The sequence below is a fragment of the Urocitellus parryii genome, chromosome 8 (assembly GCF_045843805.1).
Source record: "Urocitellus parryii isolate mUroPar1 chromosome 8, mUroPar1.hap1, whole genome shotgun sequence".
Classification (NCBI taxonomy): domain Eukaryota; kingdom Metazoa; phylum Chordata; class Mammalia; order Rodentia; family Sciuridae; genus Urocitellus; species Urocitellus parryii.
In genome coordinates, this window is record NC_135538.1 from 91927926 (window position 1) to 91955911 (window position 27986).

Consider the following 27986-nt stretch of genomic DNA (forward strand, 5'->3'; position numbering starts at 1 on the left):
TATGTCCACATCTACCATCCTAATATAGTCTTTGGGGAATAATAGAACATGTAATTCTAACATTTTCTACCTTGCTGATATTTCCACTGGGGGATTCATTCTGGGGTGAGGGTGGCAGTGATGAATAGAGCTAAGGCAAACAAACATTGCAAATGGAAAATTTGCAGCTGTCTTCCCTTGTAAAGAGCTTTACTTTTTACCTCTGCATTCCTCATTCTCACTTCCCCTTGCCTATTGCAATAACGTATGATTTATTCTTGTTTTCTTAGCCACATAATTGCAAAAATAAAGAGGGAATTTTTTATCTTGTCTTTTTATCCTCATGTTCCTATGGTAAATATTTCTTAGGTAATTTACATTATTCTGCCAAACTTGGATATCTTCATGGGAAAATAGCCCTTGGGAAAGACAATAGAGCATACACCACTCTGTAATAAATCTGCCTGGGTTAAAATTCGCACACCACTACTGACTAGCCAGCAGAGTGGCCTTGGGCAGGTCATTTGGTCTCTCTGTACCACATCTTTAGTGAGTCTAATAATAGAATCTAACTTGTAGAGTTCACGAAAATTAAGTCAGAAAATGCATGTAAGTGCTTAAAAAAAATATACATCACTGAACATATAGAAAAAAAATTGTTTATCAAAAGTGGTCAAGGTAGTCCTCCTCCCCTACAGGGCACTGGTACCACTTGTCATTGTAGGAAAGAAGGCTGGATCGCCATTGTGACTGAAAAGAAATCTCTCTAGGATGTCAATGGAAATTAAAGTTAATTTCCTTTGAAGAATGATTTCAAGTTGATGATACTCTTTGCAGTGATTAAAGACACGCTAGGGTATTACAAAATCAGGGAGGAAAGCAGCGCTGCAGGGACATGGATAATCACCAGGCTATTTAAGGACAAGATACCTCTGTAAAGCAGCTTAATGTCAGGCTGGCATTTTGTAATGGCATATTTCAAGTACACGTAATTTTCTGTCATGTAAGCTCATAACTCTTTTGATGGCATCCACTCTGATATGATCAGGCTTCCTCTCTCCAACTCAACAGCTGTTTCATTACCCTGCTGTTCAAAGCATCTCAGGTTCCTTCATTTCCAACAATGTTTAAATCTGTATTTTCCAGCTCATGGTGACAAAGAAATGTTAAAAGATCAAGCCCAATCCCAGAGGGGAATGAGGTGACAAGGGCAATTGTGGCCACACACGAAAGTGCTCAGGAAAGTGATTCCTCCTGCTCGGAGCTGAAGGCAGCCTTTGAGTGGTCTGCATTTTTCTTCTTTAAGAGCTGAGGAAAATTGCCTTTCCTTTTGCTCAGTGGGAAGATGAGCACGGCCTGTCTTTCACGTTTCCCCTTATTTCAGCATCTGTAAAGAGAAAAGTTAGGTTGACACATATAAAAAAAGCAGCACTTAAGTACATATTTCAATGTACACTGAAATGTTCTTGAAAAATAGTTTTGGTGGACTCCTGCTCCCTAACCCATTGACATCTTGAATTAAGACCTCTCTTTTATCCAAGTGGTAGTCCTAGCGGAACAAAGTTGTTTATCATTCCAAAGTTATCATCAGTCGTACTTTTTGTTTTGTGTTTATAAACACAAATATTGGGAAATATTTCCTGATCAAAGGTTTTCATTGGATTTATAAGTTTCATATGTCTGTTTAATGACAGAGCTTTTCTCTAAAGGCATTGTGCTTTCTACCAATGACTGGTATTGAGTTTTTATTAAAACAGATATGTAGTTAGATATACTAAATATATGTAAATATAAAAACATAACATGCACAAACATTCATTATATATATATATATATATATATATACACATACATATACAAACATAAAATTAGAAAATATGGTATTTTGACTTGGAGAATTATACTAGTTCTAGAAGAGTCTACTAGTTGTCTGTCCAATATATTTTGTCCAACTTTTTTTCATTAATTCACCCCTGATATTATTTGGGACAGTGATGTACCCAGCTAAAATTTCCCTGCCTCCCTTAAAGCAGAGTGTAGCCATGGGACTATGTCCTGGACAATCAAACACATGCAGAAGTTTTGAACTGTGTCATTGACCTTTGTGAAACCTCCTTAGGAGCAGTATGCCCTGTCCCCCCATCCTTCCTCCTTCCTGAAGCATAGAATATAGACAATATGACTTGAATGTCAGAAGCCATTGGAATCATGAGATAACTTTGAGAATAGAAGACATATGCTAGGTTGATTCATAACACGCAGCTCAGAAGTGAACATCACACAGGGTCCACTGCTGACCAACCATGAAATGGTGCGAACAGAGACTGAAGAGAAGATGAGAGGGAGGCATCTAATGCTCCCAGAGAGAGAACAGAAGTCCAAGGATCTTTGCAATTCAGGGAGTAGAGGAATAGGCTTTAACTGTGGAGAGATATAAGGTGTATATTTTGGTGTGTGTGTGCTTAAGATGAGAAATATTTCATTATATTTATGTACTATTGATAAGATCCCAAGTAAAATTATCTTACTACAAACATTCATGGGACATACATTTTAAAGTGTTTTTTTTTCCTGTAGTCTCATTAAAAAAACATAATTTAACAGGTGAATAGAGACATACCTAAGAGCCTTACTTTGCAATGGTATGTACTTCTGTGAGCCTGAATATGTCTGTGAGTTTGTTGGCCATTTACTTATTATTATAAAGGGTCTATGCCAGTTTCTCTATTGTATACTGGCAAGTTTTATCTGGCCCCCTTTTCTTTTTGGTTGTTGTTGTTTTTTGTACTGGGACTGAACTCGGGGACACTCAACCACTGAGCCGCATCCCCAGCCCCATTTTGTATTTTAGAAACAGAGTCTCACAGAGTTGCTAGCATCTCACTATTGCTGAGGCTGGCTTTGAACTTGTAATTCTCCTGCTTCTGCTTCCCAAGCTGCTGAGATTACAGGATAACGCCACTGCTCCCAGCTCCTTGTATTCTTTATAGGAAATTATTGGAGTTTTGTTGTTGTTGTTGTTTTACAGACAGCCTATTTTCATGTGTAGAAATATTTTTGTGGGGAATGTTGAAAACTTATGCATTTGTAAGTTCAAATCCATCAATTGGTTGTATTTGTACTTTGCTTTTTTTGTGAAAATATTGAGTGACATTTTTTTTTTGAATCCTTACTTTAAATAAAAAAGGTAGTGAACATTAAAAAAATAAGAAGAAGAAGAAGACATATGCTAGGATAGTAAAGCAAAAAGCTGAAACAAGCTTAAATCCAAGATAACTATAAAACCACCAAACCAGCCTGAATTTGCCCACCAACAGGCTTTGTTAATAGAAGAAAATTATCTATTTTGCTTAATTAAGCCTCCATTTTTGTTAAGTTGGTAAGTATTAAATGCAGCTAAAGCTAATATTTACTGATACAGTCAGTGCCAAGATTTCTCTGAACTGTATATCCTGATATATTTTCTTCTGTTTCTAATTTTGTTCATAAAGCCTTAGATTCCTTCTCAAGGAGAAAGGACATAATTTCTTTTATTGTCTTATTTACTTTATTTTCATATAATAAATTTGATAAATTATAATTTTGTAAGATACATTTTTGGAACCTAGTGAACATGTGGTAAGAGTATTATTTCAATACAAAGAAAGACCATGAGAAGCAACAAACTAGAAAACTATTTTTTTCCAAATCAGCAAAATAATAAAAAGGTAAATTTTAAATCTTTCTTATGGAACTTCATCTCTTAACACTATCCCCATGAGACAGTTTTGAACAAGCATGTCAAATGAAACATTAAATTCACTTGTGGATTTTCACATCTTGATTCCTAGGGAGCTGAAAATCTGTTATTGTCTGCTTCTAAATGGAGAACAAAGACTATTCACTCTCAAGCTTTTACTGTTTGCCTCCATTAGGAGAACAGTCAGAAGAAGACTAAACCCTAAAGTCCAAATGCTCTTTTTGTTCCTGCAGCACTTTGTCATTGTTTAGCAACCTCCCAGAATTTTCCCTTTCAACACAAGTATATTTCTTGCTTATTAAAAATGTCTACTAAATGGATACACTGTAACAGAATGGTCTCTCCTGAATACTTATGGCAAATGGATTTCAGAGACAATGTGTAGAAATGTAAACCTCTGCAGTTTATCCTGAAGCTCACCAGAGAATTTAACTTTGCATGTCTGTCAGATTAGGTCTTTCCACATAGGGTCATTTATTTGTAATCAAATGAATACTGTCAAATTCTACCACACCTATCTGATTATGCTTGGTTGGTTTAAGAGCTATACTAATGTGATGCACCTGCAAGTTACCAAGAAATGCAGAGCAAAAACACATTTGCTATTTGTAAAAAAAAAAAAAAAAAAACTTCACAGAAACAGAAAATTGATTAGAGCATGAGAAAGTTTATGCCACATGAAAAACCATGAAGTCAATATTTTATGAAGAAACCATGGAATTTATTGTTATGAATAAAATAAACAGTGGATGGAGATGTCTGTGTATGATGTAAATTGTCTAACATCTTTATACCATGAGAGCAGCCATTCTGTACATTGCACTTTTTCTAATATCTTGTCATTCCATCCTTGTGAGCTTGAAAATGGTCTCCTATTTTCCTTCAGATAAAATACTAACTGCTTAAAATGACAGACAAGCCTGGCAAGATAGCTTATTTGATAGCATTAGTCACTCCCTCTCAGAACACTATTCATATTATTTTGTATATATCTTTTCTTTTAATTTTTTTATTGGTTGTTCAAAACATTACATAGCTCTTGACATATCATATTTCATACTTTAGATTCAAGTGGGTTATGAACTCCCATTTTTACCCCATATACAGATTGCAGAATCACATCGGTTACACATCCACATTTTTACATAATGCCATATTAGTAACTGTTGTATTCTGCTACCTTTCCTATCCTCTACTATCCCCCCTCCCCTCCCCTCCCATCTTCTCTCTCTATCCCATCTGCTGTAATTTACTTCTCTCTCTTGTTTTTTTTCCTTTCCCCTCACAACCTCTTATATGTAATTTTGTATAACAATGAGGGTCTCCTTCCATTTCCATGCAATTTCCCTTTTCTCTCCTTTTCCCTCCCACCTCATGTCTCTGTTTAATGTTAATCTTTTCCTCTTGCTCTTCCTCCCTGCTCTGTCGAAGTTCATAGCAGCACAATTCACAATAGCTAGACTGTGAAACCAACCCAGATGCCCTTCAATAGATGAATGTATATATCTTTTAAATGTTGGTCATACATGGCACCAGTCCTTCCCTGACAGTAAGCTCCAAAAGGTAGATACCATGTCTACCTTTGTCGCCCCTGTATCTGCAGAGAAGCATATGGAGCCTGACGTGTGGTAGGCTTTCAGATTTTTTCTGAGTTGAAAATAATTTGAAAGTCCTTCTGAATATTAATCTACATTTGTTACCTCGAACATAGTACCATGGCTTTTAAGGGACTATCAATAAAAATTTGCCAATTTTGAAAAAGTAACCTAATAAAATAGTCAATGAATGAATAATATGGTATAGTTACAAAAGTATGTTCCACAGTACCAACATGCAACAAGTTAGCCCATAACATAGAGTGAGATGAAGAGAATTTACATCTGTGGGAGTGCTCGCTGTATACCAGGCCCTGGGCTAAGTGCTTTACATTCATCTTCTTATAGGATCTGTGTAATAATCCAATGAGGTATGTCATTATTTCTATTGCACAGATGGAAAAACTAGCATTCAAAGAGTTTAAATAATCACTTAAGGTAACATAGTTTGCTATGATTTAGATATGAGATATCCCCCAAAAGCTCATGTGTGAGATAATGCAAGAATCTTCAGAAGCTTGACCTAATCAATTGATTAATACACTCATATGGATTAACTGGGCAGTAACCATAGGCAGGTACCATGTGACTGGAGGAGACAGATTGTTGGGGATACAAATCAAGCCAAGATGGCACCTGGCAGTTTGCCAGGAGGAGTGGTTTGTGAGGCAACGCCAGCAACCAATTAAGATGATGAGGATTCCTTATTGGCTGACTGCTGTATCTAGATGATGTTAATTGAGTCAAGGTGTATGTAATCAGTTAGGTATATATACCTCTGCTGTCCCGCAGAGAAGCAGTTCCGCTACCTTAGGAGCCCGCTACTTTGAGTTCTCGCTCAGTTCCTGCTGAGTTCACTTGCAATAAAGTAGTTCCCGCTTCAACCTTCAAGTTGCTTGTCACCTCTTGGTTATTTGCCCAGCCAGACTGCAGCAACAGATCACTTAGGGCATGTGGGATATGTGCACTCCATTGTGATACTTCACTCCAGTGAGTGAAGTTCTCTCTGCTTCCTGTTGTCATTTCTTGATCTGCCTTCCCCCATCATGCTCTTCTGCATGATGTACTGCCTCATCTTGAACTCAGAGCAATGGGCTCAGCCACCTATAAACTGAGCCAAAACAAACTCTTCCTCCTCTAATTGTGCTTGTCAGGTTCTTTTGTTCACAGCAGTGAAAAAGTTGACTAAAACATAGTTCATGAGTGATGAGTACACCTGGAATCTCTGACTTCAGTATTTCTTTAGAACACTATGTAGTGCTCTTACTGCCATTTTAGGAGTTCACAGTGCAAAGGAGCACAGCAAAGACTAAGAAGTCCTATAGTAAGGACACAGATACAACCAGGTCACTCTTACTTCTCACACAAATCTTTGGGGTTCCCAAAGAGGGATATGTGCACTCCATTGTGATACTGCAAGATTACTTCTCTTTTCCTACCCCAATCCTTTAATTTTTATGATTTATGTTTCATGATATTTCATGATACCCACATTATATAAGTTTATATATAAATTTGTAAATAAATAATATATATAAAGCATAATCAGAAAAGTTCAGAAACTACTGATTTACAAAATTCCCTTTCAAACAAGACTTGAGATTTTTATTAGTTCTGTTGATTTCATAGAACTAATTTGAAGAAATTGATTGCAAATTATGCTTCAAATGCTTGGGATCTTTCTTTCTTTTCTCTCTCTCTCTCTCTCTCTCTCTCTCTCTCTCTCTCTCTCTCTCTCTCAAACACACACACACACACACCCACACACACACACACAATTTATTATATAATTCCAGTTAGTTGGAGAAAAAGTGCTGTGGCACATTAAAAGCTGCTACTTTTGATGTTTAAATTCTTTAAAACCATCCATACACTCCAATAAAGTTAACTTTACTTAAGATCTCTACACTCATGCTAACTGGAGTGTGGAAAAGATTTCAGGAAGACAATAGATGCAGGAAAGAATGACCTCAACTAACTCTAACAGCAATCTCATCACAGAAAGTTAAGGATTGAATATGTGTTTATCTTCTGACCATTTTATCAAAATGAGTCCATTTATAATGGGCATGCCCAAATACAAAGAAACAAATAAGGCCACTTGGCCCTAAACTAAGAATAAGTGCAAGTGGAAGCTACTTCTATTCCTTTATCTGTGTTTCAATTAAACAAAATAGCTTTTTAAAAAATTCTTACAATTACATTATGCATTGGTCACATTTTTTGTTTTGTTTTGTTTTACCAAAACAAGATTGACACTTTAGAAGCATCATCATTGAACAGGAAAATTCCAAAATAGAGCACCATTGATTTTGTCAACTCAGAAAAATAAGACATTAGTCCAGCAAGGGAATTAATTATTCACAGAAAGAGTACCAATTACTGTAAAATTGGCTAGTCCAAATAATTTAACTGGTAACTTTAATAAGCCCAAGTCTTATGCCTATTATTAATAATTTGACCACCTGGGTCTGGGATTTCTATCATTATGCATTTGTGAAATAAAGATTAAAGTGGGGAAATAGTAAAAGAAAAAGAGAGATGGGAAAAGGAAGGAAAAAAAGAGAAAGGAGAAAGGGAAGGAGGAGGAGAAAAAGGACAGGGAAAGAGACTTTCTGAAAATTATAGTTTGTAAGCAAATCCTGACTTTATATGTACTGACTTTGCACTAAGATAATTTCGTGTGTCCAATGTATCCAAAATCTACTTGTTTTCTCCAATGTTGAGTATTTCAAACACTTTTCCTTGCCTTACTGAGAAACAAAGGGTATGTCCAGAGTTAAGGTAAAGTCTTGGATAATCAAGTTGTTATCCCAATTTTGTTGTTATGATGATACTGGAAACCCTAAATCTGATAATGAACCTTAAAAAGTAATTCTAAATTCAAATATCAGAAATGTGGTGTATGTCTCAAAAGTGATTTGATGTGAACAATAATTTCTGAAGTATTTTTCTAAGGGGAGAGCATAATAGGGATTACTAAGAACCAAGTTTCCTATTCATTTCTGAAATTTTAAAAAACTAAATTTAAAATTCACATTATACACATTTTAAAAAGTGAGCAAGAATAACTAGCAAAAAGCTTACTTTAAATTATGTTCCTTTTCCATTGACAAAGTGATAGACAAATATAGGTGTACTTCTAAGTCCTTTACCCCAGGGGAGATAGCACTTGGGACCCGCATGCTAGCTTTGAGCTAACTCTCTCCTGCCTCTGCCATTCAGTCATTTTAGAGCCGTCACTGGTGTTAGTGGCTTGTAAAGTTAACACAGCTCTTTGAAAGTCAGCATTTTACTGCCCATTTTGATTTGCATCCATGACTAAACACCTGGCAAGGAACATCTGATCTTTTCCAGAGGGCAAATCTAAATATTACACCTAATGATTCAGTCTCAAAAATGACATTTTGTAATTCTCTTTGCCATTCTAAAGCAGCCAAGGGTATTTCTGAATCTCATCTTCTTTATTCTTATGCATTAAATCAACCTGAAATTGTTAAATTGGGACAGTTTCTGCCCCCAGGTCTTTAAGCTCTAGAGAAGGAAGAGCTGTCATCAGGGTGAGTGGCTGATAACTCTGCTTGTTGGAGTGTATCCCTGTCACTCTCCAGGTGGATGGCTGAACATACACCTTGTTGACAGCAAACACCAAAGGGGACTTCCCTGAAGGAGCATCACAGTGGCTGCCTTGATGAGTGAGCTCCCTAAGTATGTGTCAGAGTTGCTTTCTGCTTAACCACAGTGGAGCCGATTTTTCTGCAGTACCCACTGCATTTTAAATTTGATCATCTGTATATGCCTTAAAAATAGATTGTTTGAGAAATACATATTTCAGAGCACGGTTTTCGTGTGTGTGTGTGTGTGTCTGTGTGTGTGTGTGTCTGTGTGTGTATTGCAAAACCCCTTTACAGTGTTGCCTGTTTCTTACCTCCACTAAATCTCTCTCTTTCATGACTTGCTATACCAAATAAACACTTTCAAGAAAAATGCAGCTTTAGGATCCTAGATTCTGAACTTATGAATTTTATTTATATCAGTTGTAGCAAAAGCAGAATGGAAAAATCTCAATAGCCATTTCTTCCACATGTTATAATGGCAAAGGAATTACATAATTTCCCATCTTGCAAGATAAAGAACTTAAGGCACCTCTCTGCCGATATTTGAAAGCTCTTTTGGTTATTCAACACTTGCTCTGTTGGAACAGGAGAATATCACAACACCTGTACAATACACAAAGGGCTGCAAATTTATGGGTATATTAAGCAAAGTCTAATTATAACCTGATTAAAGAAAATATTCCCTTGATAAAAGTGTATTTCTAGAGAAGCAGCTTTTGTAAGAACAAACTTAGAATTGATTATATCCCAAATGTGCTACTTAGCAAAATTGAAAAGAAGGGTAAAAGTATTCTTAGGTGTAGAAAGCAAAAGAGCACTATCTTCTATTTTATTGGAGTATAAGGATTCAAAATAATTTCTGATTATCTTCTGTATTTCTGAAGTGTCTGTTGTGATCTTGCCTTTTTAATCCCGTATGCTAGTAATTTGAGTTCTCTCTCTTCTTCTCTTCGCTAGCATGGCTAAGGGTCTGTCAATTTTATTTATTTTTTCAAAGAACCAACTTTTAGTTTTGTCAATTTTTTCAATTGTTTCTTTTGTTTCGATTTCGTTAATTTCAGCTCTGATTTTAATTATTTCTTGCCTTCTACTTCTTTTGCTGTTGTTTTGCTCTTCTTTTTCTAGGATTTTGAGATGAAGTATGAGATCATTTATTTGTTGGTTTTTTCTTTTTTTAAGGAATGCACTCCAAGCAATGAATTTTCCTCTTAGAACTGCTTTCAATGTGTCCCATAGATTCCGATATGTTGTGTCTGTGTTTTCATTTAACTCTAAGAATTTTTTAATTTCCTCCTTGATGTCTTCTAAAACCCATTGATCATTCAGTAACCTATTGTTCATTCTCCAAGTGATGCATGATTTTTCCTTCCTTCTTTTATCGTTGATTTTCAGTTTCATTCCATTATGATCAGATAAGATGCATGGTATTATCTCTACTCCTTTATATTGTCTAAGAGTTGCCCTGTGACATAATATATGATCTATTTTTGAGAAGGATCCATGTGCTGCTGAGAAAAAAGTGTAGCTGCTTGATGTTGGGTGGTATATTCTATATATGTCAATTAAGTCTAGGTTGTTAATTGTGTTATTGAGTTCTATAGTTTCCTTATTCAACTTTTGTTTGGAAGATCTGTCCAGTGGTGAGAGAGGTGTGTTAAAGTCTCCCATGATTATTGTATGGTGGTCTATTAGACTCTTGAACTTGAGAAGAGTTTGCTTGACGAACATAGCAGCACCGTTGTTTGGGGCATATATATTTATGATTGTTATGTCTTGTTGGTGTATGGTTCCCTTGAGCAGTATGTAGTGTCCCTCTTTATCCCTTTTAATTAACTTTGGCTTGAAATTTATTTTATTTGATATGAGTATGGACACTTCTGCTTGTTTCCGCAGTCCATATGAGTGATATGATTTTTCCCAACCTTTCACCTTCAGTCTATGTATATCTTTTCCTATCAAGTGCGTCTCCTGTAGGCAGCATATTGTTGGGTCTTGTTTTGTGATCCATTCAACTAGCCTGTGTCTCTTAATTGGTGAGTTTAAGCCATTAACATTTAGGGTTATTATTGAGATATGGTTTGTTCTTCCAGCCATATTTGTCGATAAATTTCTTAAGTCATATAATCTGCCCAGATTGAGTCAGGAGGATATAGACAACCTAAACAGACCAATATCAATTGAGGAAATAGAAGAAACCATCAAAAGATTACCATCTAAGAAAAGCCCAGGACCGGATGAGTATACAGCAGTTTTACAAAACCTTTAAAGAGGAACTAATACCAATACTTTTCAAGCTATTTCAGAAAATAGAAAAAGAGGGAGAACTTCCAAATTCATTCTACGAGGCCAACATCACCCTGATTCCGAAACCAGACAAAGACACTTCAAAGAAAGAAAACTACAGACCAATATCTCTAATGAACCTAGATGCAAAAATCCTCAATAAAATTCTGGCGAATCAGATACAAAAACATATCAAAAAAATTGTGCACCATGATCAAGTAGGATTCATCCCTGGGATGCAAGGCTGGTTCAATATACGGAATTCAATAAATGTTATTCACCACATCAATAGACTTAGAAATAAGAACCATATGATCATCTCGATAGATGCGGAAAAAGCATTCGACAAAGTACAGCATCCCTTTATGTTCAAAACTCTCGAGAAACTAGGGATAACAGGAACATACCTCAACATTGTAAAAGCAATTTATGCTAAGCCTCAGGCTAGCATCATTCTGAATGGAGAAAAATTGAAGGCATTCCCTCTAAAATCTGGAACAAGACAGGGATGCCCTCTCTCACCACTTCTGTCCAACATAGTTCTCGAAACACTGGCCAGAGCAATTAGACAGATGAAAGAAATTAAAGACATAAAAATAGGAAAAGAAGAACTTAAATTATCACTATTTGCAGATGACATGATTCTATACCTAGCAGACCCAAAAGGGTCTACAAAGAAACTATTAGAGCTAATAAATGAATTCAGCAAAGTGGCAGGTTATAAAATCAACACGCATAAATCAAAGGCATTCCTGTATATCAGCGACAAATCCTCTGAAATGGAAACGAGGACAACCACTCCATTCACAATATCCTCAAAAAGAATAAAATACTTGGGAATCAACCTAACAAAAGAGGTGAAAGACTTATACAATGAAAACTACAGAACCCTAAAGAGAGAAATTGAAGAAGACCTTAGAAGATGGAAAAATATACCCTGTTCATGGATAGGCAGAACTAACATCATCAAAATGGCGATATTACCAAAAGTTCTCTATAGGTTTAATGCAATGCCAATCAAAATCCCAACGGCATTTCTTGTAGAAACGGAGAAAGCAATCATGAAATTCATATGGAAGAATAAAAGACCCAGAATGGCAAAAACAATACTAAGCAGGAAGTGTGAATCAGGTGGAATAGCGATTCCAGATCTCAAACTATACTACAGAGCAATAGTAACAAAAACAGCATGGTACTGGTACCAAAACAGGCGAGTGGACCAATGGTACAGAATAGAGGACACAGAAACCAACCCACAAAACTACAACTTTCTTATATTTGATAAAGGGGCTAAAAGCATGCAATGGAGGAAGGATAGCATCTTCAACAAATGGTGCTGGGAAAACTGGAAATCCATATGCAACAAAATGAATCTGAATCCCTTTCTCTCGCCAAGCACAAAAGTTAACTCAAAATGGATCAAGGAGCTTGATATCAAATCAGAGACACGGCATCTGATAGAAGAAAAAGTTGGCTACGACCTACATGCTGTGGGGTCAGGCTCCAAATTCCTCAATAGGACACCCATAGCACAAGAGTTAACATCTAGAATCAACAAATGGGACTTACTTAAACTAAAAAGTTTTTTCTCAGCAAAAGAAACAATAAGAGAGGTAAATAGGGAGCCTACATCATGGGAACAAATCTTTACTCCTCACACTTCAGATAGAGCCCTAATATCCAGAGTATATAAAGAACTCAGAAAATTAGACAATAAGATAACAAATAACCCAATCAACAAATGGGCCAAGGACTTGAACAGACACTTCTCAGAGGAGGACATACAATCAATCAATAAGTACATGAAAAAATGCTCACCATCTCTAGCAGTCAGAGAAATGCAAATCAAAACCACCCTAAGATACCATCTCACTCCAGTAAGATTGGCAGCCATTATGAAGTCGAACAACAATAAGTGCTGGCGAGGTTGTGGGGAAAAGGGTACACTTGTACATTGTTGGTGGGACTGCAAATTGGTGCAGCCAATTTGGAAAGCAGTATGGAGATTTCTTGGAAAGCTGGGAATGGAACCACCATTTGACCCAGCCATTCCCCTTCTCGGTCTATTCCCTAAAGACCTAAAAAGAGCATGCTACAGGGACACTGCTACATCGATGTTCATAGCAGCACAATTCACAATAGCAAGACTGTGGAACCAACCTAGATGCCCTTCAACAGACGAATGGATTAAAAAAATGTGGCATTTATACACAATGGAGTATTACTCTGCATTAAAAAATGACAAAATCATAGAATTTGGTGGGAAATGGATGGCATTAGAGCAGATTATGCTAAGCGAAGCTAGCCAAGCCCTAAAAAACAAATGCCAAATGTCTTCTTTGATATAAGGAGAGTAACTAAGAACAAACTAGGGAAGAAGAGCACGAGAAGAAGACCAACATTAAACAAGGATGAGAGGTGGGAGGGAAGGGGAGAGAGAAGGGAAATTGCATGGAGATGGAAGGAGACCCTCAGGGTTATACAAGGTTGCATACAAGAGGAAGTGAGGGGAAAGGGAAAAACAATACAAGGGGGAGGAATGAATTACAGTAGTGGGGGTAGAGAGAGAAGAGGGGAGGGGAGGGGAAGGGAGGGGGGATAGTGGAGGATAGGAAAGGCAGCAGAATACAACAGACATGAGTATATCAATATGTAAATCAATGGAAGTGTAACTGATGGGATTCTGCAAGCTGTATACGGGGTAAAATGGGAGTTCGTAACCCGCTTGAATCAAAGTGTGAAATATGATATATCAAGAACTATGTAATGTTTTGAACAACCAACAATAAAAAAAATAAATAAATAAAAGGCTAAAAGAGAATCTTGAGATAGAAAGGAAATTTTATTTTTTCATTCCCCTTTGGATTGTTTAAATTTTCTAATCACACCTGTGTTCTTTTAAACAATAAAGATTACTAGAATGATAAAAAAAAAAGAAAGCAAAAGAGCACCTCCTCTTCTTTTTTGCCCTTCATTCTCTAGAGTGAAGGGAAGTGAGATACTGAAGCTTACTCAACTCTTGATCCCTCTAATATCTGTATGCTGGTAATTAATGAACATCACCATTTAAGCAAGCTCAAACAGATACGGTTTTATTAACTAACAAATCCTTGCATGACTCTATAGCCAATCAAACTGAAGTTGGCAGCATTAAAGTGGTAGTAGTGTGCTGTGGGAGGCCTTGCACTGAAAACAGAGATGTGAAGCAAGGAACTATGATCTTGAGCAAGACACTTCATCTCCTTCACCTCACTTTCTTCTTCAGCTAAAGAGTTAGAACTAATGGTCTCCCCTGCTTCACCTTTAGATGTTAATCAAGACCCTCAAATTGACAATTGGGAAAATAAAATTGCAAGTTACTCTTATTGATTCAAAATGAAGTTTTGAGTCTAATTCCTTATACATCATTACAGTTTATTATGAAATGGCTAGTGAGAGCAGGTCTTGAGCGCTTGCAATCCAGACACAGTTCTGAGTGCTTCTAGGGTATCTCATTGAATCCCCCAAAGAGCACAAAGAGAAGCTATTATTATTATCCCCTCTTTACAAATGAGAACACCAAAAATTAGAGAAGGGAACTGACTGAAAAAAGGACTGGCTAATTAGTGGCAGAGCTGTAATTAGAACTTTTTATGGCTCCACCTTGAAAAAGAAGGGAATCTTGTAATTTGCAGCAAAATGAATGAACCTGAAAGACAGTTTGTTAAGTGGAATGAATCAGACCTAGAAAGACAAATACCTTCCTTCTCTCCCATTTGAGTTTAAATAGCTTACCTCAAAGAAAAGAGTCAAGTAGTGATTACTAGGGACTGGAAAGGGTAGGGGTCAGAGGGTTAAAAATAGGCTAACTAATGTGCAACAAAATACAGTTAGAAAAATAAGCTCCAGTGTTCCAAAGCACTGTAGGGTGGTGGCAGTCTATGACTGCCTATTATATATTTTACTTTTTGCAAACAAGTTGAAGACAAGAGCTCAAGGGCTCTAAACATAAAGATAAGGAGATGGAAACATTAGTTAACCTAATTCATTCATTACATATTGTATATATGTACTGAACTAGCACACTGCATCCAATAAATATAAGCAATTATTTGGGGCCAATGCAAAAATCAAAATAAAACGCTTGTTTTGAAAGCCTGTAGACCTATCTCTTAACTTTTACATTACTCTTACTCCCATGGATATGTTTCAAATACACAGATTGGTACACTGCATTTAACCCAAAAGTATTCATAAGATTATTACTGGTCATTTTAGTAAAACTTAAATAGCTTCCTCTTTAAAATAATAACTCAAATATAAACTTATGAATCATTGATGAAGTCTTTGCTAAGTAAACTGAGGCATTTGGAGAGATGTGTTAATTATCAATTATAACTTGATATTAGCAAAGAAATTTATTAAATTTTACCTCAATATGCTTTACTTTTCTTAGTACTAGAAATTATCTGGCAAATAACGAGATAATCAATGCATTTAATTATGTCATTTTAATTGTTAAAAAAACCTCATTCTATCATTTTTTTTATTTAACAAATACTACTTAAAAACCTATTATGTGTCAGGCCTATCCTAAGTACTTGATACAACTTGTTAACTAAAGCAGATGTATCTTTTCTCTTCAATAAGGTTTAATATCTGCAAAGAAGATTAAAAAATGAATGCAAAACAGCCAGTTGTGATTGGTGCTATAGAAGAAATAAACCAATAACATGATGAGAAACAAGAGAAGGACTTAAACAGGTGGTCAGGGAAGAAACTTTCTTAGAAGCTGAAGAGATCAGAGTATATAAGACAAGGCAAGGGTGGCATAAATGACTTTAGAGAAACAAACTGAAACCATGTCATTCAGGACTATGGAGTTCTGTTTAATAAATTTTATATCTTCAATGACAACTTATGGGTTTAAGGTGGGGTGTGATTTATATGCGTAAAATCAGTTGGGATTCTATATTGAAAAAAGATTGAAGAGGGGATATTAGCAGGAGATTATAGAAATGTAATTCTGTAATCCATATGAATGCAATAGTTGAGCACAGAAGGAAAGAACTGGGCAGATTCAAGCTTCTTAGGAAAGAGATTGTATAGGAATTACTGATAGACTATGTTTGGGATGAGAATAAAGAGCAATTTGAAAGGGCCCCCCAGATTTTTTAAGTTGAAGAACTTATCTAGAATGTTTTACTAAAAGGTGAGAATAAACTAAGGTGGAAATAGGTATTTAGCTTCAGATTCCTTTGGGATATGTAAGAGGAGATGTTAAAGAAGAAATTGTATAATGGATCTTCATCGTCAAATAAGAGGCCTGGTGTAGTGATATAAAGTTGGGAATTACCAGCACATAAACAGAATTTAAACTCATATATATATATGACATATATATATATATATACATATATATATGAGACAACTTATAAAATATATATATGACAAATTATAATATATATGTCATATATATGACAATTTATAAAAAATGCAAAGATAGGTAGAGTAAAAATGGACACCAAACAGATGTGGTCAGAAAGAGAACAGAGAAACCTGGAGAACAAGTGCCATAGAAGCCAAGAAAAGCCCACTTCCAGGGAAAGGCTCACCTCATCTGGGAGACAGCATGTTTCTATTTGAACTATCTGGCTTTTCTATCTAATTTCCTTGGGGAAAATGCTAACAAACCACAAACCCTTGTGAAAGGAACACAGTCCACAAAAAGACTGAGTTTCCTTCATAAGATGACAGAACATCCCCATTCTTGGACATCTTACCACCTGTATACAGGACTCCAGGGTAGTAAAAGATCACCACTGAAACAGCTGCAAGAGGCAGACTTGCTCAAAAGGAAAGGGAAGGCAGCAGCCCAAAACCAAAAAGGAAGCCCAAAGCAAAGACACTGGAGGAATTCAAAGCATCTGGCATTTATATCTTTAGCAAATATTATACAAAGCCCAACTCCAAGACAGATAAATATAAAACTTCATGCTAAAGTCCATTTATCTCAGTTTCCTTTCTACAACAGTCATGCTAAAAGGCAAAAAAGGAAAGAAACACAGTCTAAAGCATGCAAGCAACATAACCAGACACATACACAGTAGCTTTTTATTATCAGATGGATAACTTCAAAAAAAAAAAAGACATCAACATCACTTACTATCATATGGGCATTAAGAGAATACAATGAAGAATCACAGCCTCTGGGACAGGAGTCCCCTGTGTTTTTCCTTCGCTAGCAAAGCAATAAAACTGCTTTTTCCTTTTTCTCAAAACTGTGTCCCTTGATATTGGATTGACATCAGAGACAAGGACCAAGCTTTTGGTAACAAATTTGGCACCTCAGATGGGACCCTAGAGCAGCATTCGCTTCAGCTTTCTTGGGCAGGCCTCTCTCTCCAAGGAACCCCAGTTCCATGCTGAGGATTCATGGTGCTGGAGAACCTGTTGAAAGCCAACTGCAGGAGAGTTAGCAGACGGGGTGAGTTTGCCCTGGGTAGAACCAGAGGAACTCTTTGTAAGCGCAAAGGGAGGGACTGAGGGATCATCCCACTAGCTGCTTAAGCTCCTTTTGCTTTGGGGAACTCCTGCCTTCTCTCCCTGAATGATACAGATTGCTCCATTGTGGTCCACTTTGAGAAAAAGGAAACTGAACTCAATAAAGTCATGACACTCTTGACCATCTGGTAAGCCCTCTGTTGTGCACACTGAGACCCTTGACTCCACATCTGACTCCTCTTCATGGGGACATCTGGTCCCACTTTGTGGAGGCATCTGTGGCACCACTGGAAGAGGAGTCATGGTTAAGCAGGACTGAAGAACCTAGGAATATTTATTCACTCCCTTCTAGTCTGACCTAGATTCTCATCTGTTTGTTAGCCTTGGGCTCAGGAATTCCCTCTAGTTGCATATGTTTTTGCTTTGTTTATATCTATTACTGTCTCTTTTAAGACATGGGAAATACTGTATGGATTGTATAGGTTATCTCTTGGGAAAGATCTTGGCTGGTCTGTCTGTTTTAAAGGTTCCTATCTGTTGGCCATGGTTTTAGAAATCTTCTCTGGTTGTCTATCTCTGTGTTTCTTATTTCGTACAATCTTGCAGTTGGAGTTGGTCTGTCAGAGGTAAAGTAAGAAAGGACCACCTATAGGTATAAGCCTATCTAAGAAAAAGATAATGTTTCACTGTAGCAATCTGCCCTTCAAATAGCTTTCTGGATTATTATACAATCTTGAAGTTGGAGTTGGTCTTTTCAAAGGTAGACGGAAGAAATTTGCGTGTGCAGATCTGTCTGTTTTAAAGGTTCCCATCTGTCAGCACTGGTTTCAGTAATCCTCTCGTCTGTTTTTGGTGTTGTTGTTGTTGTTGTTGTTATTGTTTTGTCTATCACTGGCCCTTTAAGACATAGATGATTCTGTATTGATCTTACCAATAGTCTCTTAGGCAGAGAGATCTTGGCTGAATGGGCTACCTACAGGTATAAGCCTATGTAAGAAAAAGATGTTTTGATGAAAAACAATCTGGCCTTGGAATGTTTTTTCTGGATATTATACAATCTTGCAGTTGAAGTTGCTCTATCAGGGATAATATATGGAAAAGATTTTGAATATACAGGCATTTATGCAGTTGCATGATAAAGGGTCTAAAGAGTCAAAAACTAAATTGAAGGTACCTAAAGGAACTGCCTCTGGTATGCAAGGACAGCAAGACACCAGAAGAAAAGGTTTAAAAATTTTTTTTTCATATCTTTATTTTATTTATTTTTATGTGGTGCTGAGGATCGAACCCAGGGCCTTGCATGTACAAGGCAAGTGGCTCTGCCACTGAGCCCCAGCCCCAGCCCAAGATTGAAATCTTTTAAACCCAGTGCTGGCACTTTTAGCCCTGTTTCTCAGCCTGGCCCCAGGAAGCCATAGTGATGTCACCATGGGTCAAGGACACCAGCCCTAAACTGGGAAAATAAATCCCAGAAAGGCTGCCTGGGCTGCAGAAAAATGGGTAAAAATAATCTGGCCTCTGCCCTGACTTCCATCCCCTTTTACCCCCCAGCGGGTAGAGGCTGCTGGCCACAAAGGATGTAGCAGTAGTTTATGACCTGGGGACAGGGATACTCTCCTCATTTAAGATCTGACAGGACACCCCATGTGGCCAGCGGATCTCTGTCACTGGGGCAAAGCAATTCATGCTGTGACAGTATCCCATCAAGCTAAATGCATGAGGAGAATGGCAGGATAACAGCTGCACCCAGGGAAAAAAACAAAAACTAAGGGCAACCTGTGTCTTGTTGGCAGCCTCTGCAAAGGGATCTTCAAGAAAACTTAAAGAAAAGTATGGAAAGGGTCTCTTCCATACAAATATGCTGAGTCTTTTTTGTTGTTGTTGTTTGTTGTTTGTTTGTTTGTTTGATTTTTAAGGCCCAAAAGGAGACTCCGTGTATAACTGACAGTGGGGAACTCATTTAAAGTTGATGGCTTTATGATAATGATAGGGAAAAAGGTAAGGCTCAAAAATATCCTGTGTTTCAATCCCTAGAATGCCACCTGGGAGAAAAGATCACAGCACAGTTTTTCTATATGTAAGCTTGTCTGATCCCTATCCTGGAATGCAATTTGTAAATTTAATGCACAGGTAACATTTAAAAGGATTGTTTCAAAACACAAATTTAAGAAGGGGTCTGAAACTAGAAAACAGATAAGAAAGTTATAAGTATGAAAATATAATTTAATATGAAAAATTAGAAGGTAAAGGAAATGTTTTTGGATAAGAAAGTATTTTCCATGGTAAAGTAATATTCTTGTGCTAAATTTCAACATGAAAGAGAGGACAAAACTAAAGATGTAAACAAGTTATAGAATGTCTAAGTAAGTTGCAAAAGACTTATAGAAGGTATGTCTCAAAAAGTTTGTGTATGTGATTAAATTGGCTATAATTAACACAAAGTTATTCAAATTTTAAGGTACTGATGAGCAGAGTCTGAAACATTGATCTGATCTGATCTACTGAGACAATTTTCTTGCACCTGTTAGGTTTTATTACTTAAGGACAGAGGTCTTAAAGGAATTAGGGTTCATACATGTTTTAAAGTTTTTAAAATGATTGCTTTGTAACTATTTAAATAAACAACTGTTATTTTATGCCATGACACTATAGTTGACACCCTGAATATATATGATTAGATATATGTATGCATCTGAGAACTATATCTAAGTCTTGTCAAAGGGTTAGGTAAAAGTTTATAAAACAAAAGTTTATGTAAGTTTACCAGCAAGATAACTAATAAATGTTCTCTTTACACATTGTATCTGACATAAAAGGGCCACACTGTCATTTGAAGACCATCTTATATCTGTTTGCTTTGAGTAAGTCTAGATCTGATCATTAACACTGTATGCTAATGTATGAGAGATTTAAGGCTATGCTTTGACTTTTGCTAATGCTGCTAACCTATGCAGACCTGTGATTATCGTTACTATACACTATGGATTATAAATTGTACTTTAAAGGTTAAATGTAGTTAAATGTAAAGCTTAGGAGAGCATTTTGCCAAGTTGGTTCTCTCCAAACTTAAATAATCTGTGGCAATAATCTCCTTCAGATTTATACAGAAATAACAAATAAAAAATTTGGGGGTTGGTATTTATGTCACTTAAGGGATAAAGGTAACCTGCTTTCAATAAGGTGTACATAAAATTGTGTGACAATAGAATGTATTTTGACATATCATATATACATGGAGTATAATGTCCCATTTTTGTGGTGTACACATGATGTGGAGTTAACCTGATCATGTATTTATATATGAACATAGGAAAGTTATGTTTGAGTCATTCTACTGTTTTTTTCCAATTCCCATCTTCCCTTTTTTCCCCTCACTCCCCCTGTCCAATGCAGTGAACCTCCCTTTTCACCCATTGGGACTCAGCATCTGCATGTCAGAGACAACATTTGGCCTTACACTGGGATAAGAATTTACATATATTTTTGGAAGGTAATAAGAAGAGCCTGTGCTGCTTCAATGTAACAATTCAAGGTGACAATGTAAAGCATGGAAGCATTTTGCCACTTTTTCCACAAAAAGAAAGTTAAAAGCTCTCTTAGGATTCTACAGAATGGAAGAAAATCTTTTCCACCTGCACCTCAGATAGAGCATTAATCTCCAGGATATATAAAAAACTCAAAAAACTTAACACCAATAAAACAAATAAGCGAATCAATAAATGGGCAAAGAAACTGAACAGACACTTCACAGAAGAAGAAATATGATTTGGTCAACAAATATATGAAAAAGTGTTCAATATCTTTAGCAATTACAGAAATACAAATTAAAACTACACTGAGGTTTCACCTCACTCTAGTCAAAATGGCTATTATCAAAAATACAAGTAACAATAAACATTGTAAGGATGTAGGGAAAAAGGCACACTCACACATTTCTGGTGGGACTGCATATTGGTGTAACCAATATGGAAGCAGTATGGAGATTCCTCAGAAAACTTAGAATGGAACCACCATTTGACCCAGTTATCCCACTCCTTGGCATACTATAGTGACACAGCCACATCAATGTTTATAGCAGCTCAATTCACAATAGCTAAGCTAAGGAGACAAACTATGTGCCCTTCAACAGATGAATGTATAAAGAAAATGTGGTATATATATGCAATGGAATATTACTCAGACACAAAGAAGAGTGAAATTATGGCATTTGCCAGTATATGGATGGAAATGGAGATTATCATGTTAAGTGAAATAAGCCAATCTCAAAAACCAAAGGCAAAATATTGTCTCTGATATGCGGATGCTAACTCCCAAAATGGGGGAAGGGAGGTTCATTGTATTGGACAGGGGGAGAAAGTGGAGATGAGAATAGGAAAAACAGTAGAATGAATCAAACAAACTTTCCTATGTTTATATATAATTATATGACCAGTGTAATTTTATATCTTGTACAACCACAAAAATGGCACATAATACTCCATATATATATGATATGTCAAAATACAGTCTACTGCCATATATAACTAAAAAAACAAATTTTTTAAATTTTAAAAATTAAAAAATAGAAATCCTCCCCAAAAGAAGCTGTCTTAGCCTTTGTTCTATTCATGTTTCAGACGTTATGTTGTATTGTGTTATTTGTGAAGAACCCTGCCTTACCTGAGATAAGGCTCTACCTCTCACCTTATTCCATGTTAGAATGGCTCTAAAATAGACCTGACTTAAGCTCATTTAAAGTTGTATTCAAAAGACCAATTTTTGTTGTAAAGATTACTGCAATCTCAAAATAAACAGGGGATATAATACATAACTAAATAAAGGTCTAACATTATAAAAATCATTTTTCTTGGTTCACAGCTATTACACAAGCTAAATATATTTTTTCTCTATTAATTTCATTTTGTATTTTCCCCGTAGACTTTTTAACTCTTGCCTGTTAGTGTTTTACAGAGATACTGCTTCTAATAAAGTAATTTGAGATAGTGTGCCATCACCTACAAGATAGACAGGATTAATACTGACCTCAATTACATTGAAGGGATAACTTTAGAATTAGACATGGAAGTTAAAACCCATTACTCCTACTTCAAGACTGCTGAAACTGGCCTGCTAGATTTTTAAAACCAAAAACTAGGAGACCAAAGTCAAGGAAGTAAAAGGGCCAAGTGAAATGCAGCCAACATTTTGGCCCTTGCCCTCCAAGGTCAGCTGTGACCCAGAGAATAACACGACCCCTTTCTGTGTCCTGCAACTCTGATGAGACACACAGTCTGCTGATCAGGAAGAACGAGAGAACCCTAGGGAACAGGTAGTCAACAAGTGCACATTCTGCAAAAAGGAGAGTTATTAGAGAAAGAAGTATCCGTGATTCTTCCAAGAGAAGCCACATATGGTCAGCTAGACTCTGACCTATCCCAGCAGATGGCACCACTGGTAGAGGAAAGCTAAAGGAGCTAAGAGACTTCGCACACATTCCCTATAGTGATCTCTGAAGAATCCCGGCTAACTCTAAACAGTAGGTAGTAACAAGGTCAGTTTTGACCAACTTGGTCTTAAATACCTGGCAGGAAAGTATAGCCAAAGCATGGTCCTACCTGGACATTTAAAAGGAAAAACAATGATGTTGTTTTTTTTAATGTAACTTAAGATATATACTTGTGTAAGCCCTACCAAAAGTAAGTAAGGCTGGAGGCATTAAAGGAAAGGTTCTTGTGTGGGAGTACCTGATAATAACGATCACAAAGGATTCTAGAGTCACAAGTTTGTCCTGAGCCAATTTTATTTCATAGACTTCAAATCTTCCTAACCTTCATAGATAAACACGATCTGTTTTTCACTGGTATGTTATTAGTTACTCCCTTCGTGGTTTTTAGAGACTGGCTAAAATAGTAATTGCTTTTGTGCTAATTATTAACAAAAAAGTAATGCTTTGCTGACTTGCTTATTGTTGTCTTAGCATGATCCCTGACCTATGTATGCCTTATGCAGTTACCTGCCATCTACCACTATAGACCTTTGGACTGTGCTGATATTGAATATCTTTAACTGTCCATGCCCCACCTGATGCAGAACAAGAACTTCCCCCAACTTCACCTTCTTTCAGCAGAAATCAGCTTGAAGATATTGTTGCCCATTTTTTCCACAGAAATGGAGTGTAGAAATTGATAATGGTCAAATGTAACAGTGGTCCACATTATGCTTTGAATACAGTCCTTGCTGCTCTGTCACTGAGAGTTATTTTTAAAATGAACATGTTTCTTTTCTTCCTCTCTCCCTGCTCCTCCTTAATCTCTCTTCCTCCCTCATCTCAGGGGAAACAGGATTACCTTTCTACCCCATCCTAGGCAGAGTTACCTGTCCTTGAGCACACGCCCACCACAGAAACAAAGAAATTCAGGTTTTGGGGATGGCCCCAGAAGATCTCAGAAATGACTCTCTCCCAAGTCATCAAGTGAATTAACAACTCCAAACAGAGAACATGTGGAATGTAGCCTTTGAATCACCTCTTTAAAAGCCCCCTGCTCCCCCTTACTGGGCAGAATCACAGCCTCTGTGAAAAGAGTCCCCTATGTTTCTCCTTTGCTAGCAAAGCAGTAAGACTTCTTTTTCTTAAGGAAAAAAAAAATTATATATATATATATATATATATATATATATATATATGAAGTGCTTTATATCAATATATTTGAAAGCTTAGATAAACTAAAATCTTAGCAAAATCCAATTAATTAAAACTGACATAAGAAAAAAAATGACAAATATTTCTATAGTAAAATTCATAATTGAAAATCTTCCAACTAAGAAAATTCAAAACTCATATGTCTTCACTCATAACTCTTGTAGATTTTTAAGGAGGAATTAGCATCAATCCTACCTAAACTCTTCAAAAGAATAAAACAAAGAGAAAAACCTCCTAATACCTCTGTGAGGCAATATAATATTTGAACTTGTCAAAAAAATACATGACAAGCCAGTAAAGAATACTGGTGCAAAATCCTATACAAAATATTAACAAAAGAGTCCAAATATTATTAACTTGAAAGATGATTACACCAAAATGTGGGTCATTTTTAATTAATTGGAGTATAAATTAGTACTTATAGGTGTATTACAAATACTAATTTACAGTACTAATTTATATACACTTATGATTCATAAACTTTTCAGGATGTATGCTATACTTCAGTAGAAAGTTAAATATAAGAGAAAAATTCATTGTCTAAATTGTCTAAATTCACTTCATCCCTTTACCTAATCAGGATGCAATTGCAATCACAATTTTAATACATTTTTCTTTTTCTTGTTCTGAACACAGTCAAGACACATATCTGCCAATTTGACTTCACAGAATGTCAACTAGAAGAGTGAAAGAAACATAAACAGAGATAACCTGCCTCATTTTAAACAAAAGACTGAGGTTTATCTATATAGCAGGGGGAAAAAATCAGTATCCAATTCTGTGTTCAGAAGAGAAAATTCCCATCATTTGCAAACTGGTTTTAATTTTAACCTAGATGCTCAAGAAGACTAACAAATGCATAAGAGTGGAAAACTAAGACACCATTGATCACTCTGAAAATTACAGTAGTTCTAGGCTTTATTCAAAATGTGGCGTTTCTTTTTATTAAGAAAAAGATATTTCAATTTTTTTAGTTCAAATCATTGTGTTAATATAAGATAGTATTTTCAGCAAATATTGATTGAATGCCATATGTGAATTGACAGAATAGTATCCAATGCTATAAGAAACACAAAATAATGTAGTTCCTACCCCCAATTCTACTATTTTATAGGGAGGAGAAAATATTTTCATTTTTTAAAAAAATAAGAGAATGACTGTTGTAACAAAGGACTGTCTTATTCATCTTTGAGTCCTTTCCAAGTTATTAGCTTCTGTGATTTTCACACTGTTAATAGACTAATAAATGTTTACTGAATGAGTTGCATGAAATTTGTGTTGTGGTGGCTAACTAAGGAATATGTCATCATTCCCTAAGCAATAGGAGTCAAGGAATCTAATGCATATATTACTATTTTTATTCACTCTATCATAAGTGTTTCTTTCCGATACAATAATTACAAATAAGATATTTTTACCAGTGTTTACATCTTCATAATTTCACATTCAATTGGTAGCTTGGAGTCAACCATAATAGGAATATTTGAGACATGAAAATCAACTACACAAAATGTGAAATATGATATATCAAGAACTATGTAATGTTTTGAACAACCAACATTAAAAAAATAATAAAATAATAAAACCAAAAAAAAAAAAAGAAAATCAACTACAGCAACAAATAGGGTTTTCCCTTACAAACGTCACCCACTTCAGATAGCTGTTTATTAAATATTTGCCAGCATATCTCAGCTTGCATCACTTATCTTTGTCTCATGTTTCTGAACAATTCTTTGCAATTAGTAAAAATGCAATTTGGCTGTCACATGTGCTGTGATTAAAATAACCTCTGCTTTTCATTTGTATTTTTAAGAATTTTATTGAGATATAATTTTCTTGCTATAACATTCACCTACTCAATTGCACAGTTTAGTTCAACTGCCACTCCTCATTTCAGAATGTTTTTATCATGGCAAGAAGAAATCTGTACCCATTTCACTCCAATATCCCATCACTCCAGCCATAGGTAACCACTAATCTGTTTCTTCAGATGTGCCTAGTCTGGACATTTAATACAAATTGTACCATACGTGGCCATTTGTGACTGGCTTCTTTCACTTGGCATAATACTTTTGAAGTTAACCATGTTTTAGGTTTTATCAATACTTTATACACTGTTGGTGGGATTCTAAACTGGTAAATGCAATGTAGAAAACAGTTTGGCAGTTCCTCAAAATGTTAATTAGAGTCATTGTTTTAGTCAGCTTTTTTGCTGCTGTGACTAACAGATCTGACCAGAACAATTTTAAAGGAGGAAAAATTTTACTTGAGAGCTCACAGTTTCAGAGGTCTTAGTCCATAGAAGACTGGCTCCATTCCTCAGGGCTCCTGGTGAGGCAGGACATCATGGCAGAAGAGTGTGGCAGAGGTAAACAGCTCACATGTTGATCAGGAGCAAAAAGACAGAGTCTCCACCCTCCAGATACAAAATATATACTCCATAGCCACACCCCCAAAGAACCATTTCCTCCAGCTACACACCACCTGCCTCCAGTTACCACTCAGTTAATCCCACCAGGGATTAATTCCCTGATTGAATGTTTCTTTTCCCAACCTTCTTGTATTGTCTCACTTGTGAGCATTTGGGGGACACCTCAACTGTCAGCATGTGACCCACTAATTTCACTCCAAAGTATATGAACAAGAGAAGTGAAAATATATGATTATACAATCACCTGTACAGGAATGTTCATAGGATCATTATTCACTATAGCCAAAAATGGAAACAATTTAAATGTCCATCAACCAATGAATGCATAGCCCAAATGCATTATATCCATACTATGGAATCCATTTGTCTTTGGACTTTGTTTTCCCACATTTTCCACTGAAAAAAGTTTTTAGATTTTTAAATAGTCAAGTTTATCACTCTTTCTTTATGCTTCCTTTTAGATAATAGTTAGAAAGCTAACAAATAAAACTATGGTTCTTATTTCTGAAACCATTATAATTTTATTTTCATAGTAAAAATTTTCATTGCAGCTGGAGTATACTGTGGGATATGAAGTAAATTAAATATTCTTCTACCAGTAACATTAATTGAATAATCCTCCTTATTTTCACTAATTTGAAAAGCCATTCTTAATAAAAATTTTGCAAATATATTTGCATCTTATTATAGACTCTTACTCCATATCTTTATATAAGATCACCTTAAATTGATAAAATAATCTGATGGAATTGGCATGTTTAGCATATTGAAACTTCCCACTCAATAACATATGTACATTTCTACTCTAAAGCAAGAGACCTATTTTATGTCCCTCAATGATTTTAAATTTTTCTTTATCTAGGACTTACCTATTGCGTATTACACTTGTGTTGTACGTGTGAGGGGCTATGAGGAACATCTTCCTTAATTTCCAACTTCAGCTCATTGTCACTTGTGAGGGGCTATATTCAGATGCTTTGCAAGTCAGGTCCTGAGTTCTAGAGATTAGAGTCTCCATTGTGCTTTCCTTCCTCTGCATCAGGCCTGAAGATCAGCATCTGTGAATTCTGAAACAAAATTAGAACAAAATGGATCCTTTCCTATGTTCATATGTGAATATGCCACCAGTGAAACTCCACATCATGTACAACCACAACAATGGGATCCTAATTAGAATAGG

The 27986-nt window shown here is 36.0% G+C and overlaps 1 protein-coding gene and 1 long non-coding RNA gene across 2 annotated transcripts in view; one reads left to right on the forward strand and one right to left on the reverse strand.

The window, feature by feature from the left end:
* Eys (EGF-like photoreceptor maintenance factor) overlaps nt 1-27986 on the forward strand; it is a 1574159-nt gene that overhangs the window by 1451534 nt on the left and 94639 nt on the right.
* LOC144256719 (uncharacterized) lies at nt 1335-27870 on the reverse strand. The gene is made up of 3 exons (XR_013344218.1): nt 27676-27870; nt 26654-26703; nt 1335-1366 (listed from the first exon to the last, which is right to left on the reverse strand). It is a non-coding gene; the product is annotated as an uncharacterized LOC144256719 (long non-coding RNA).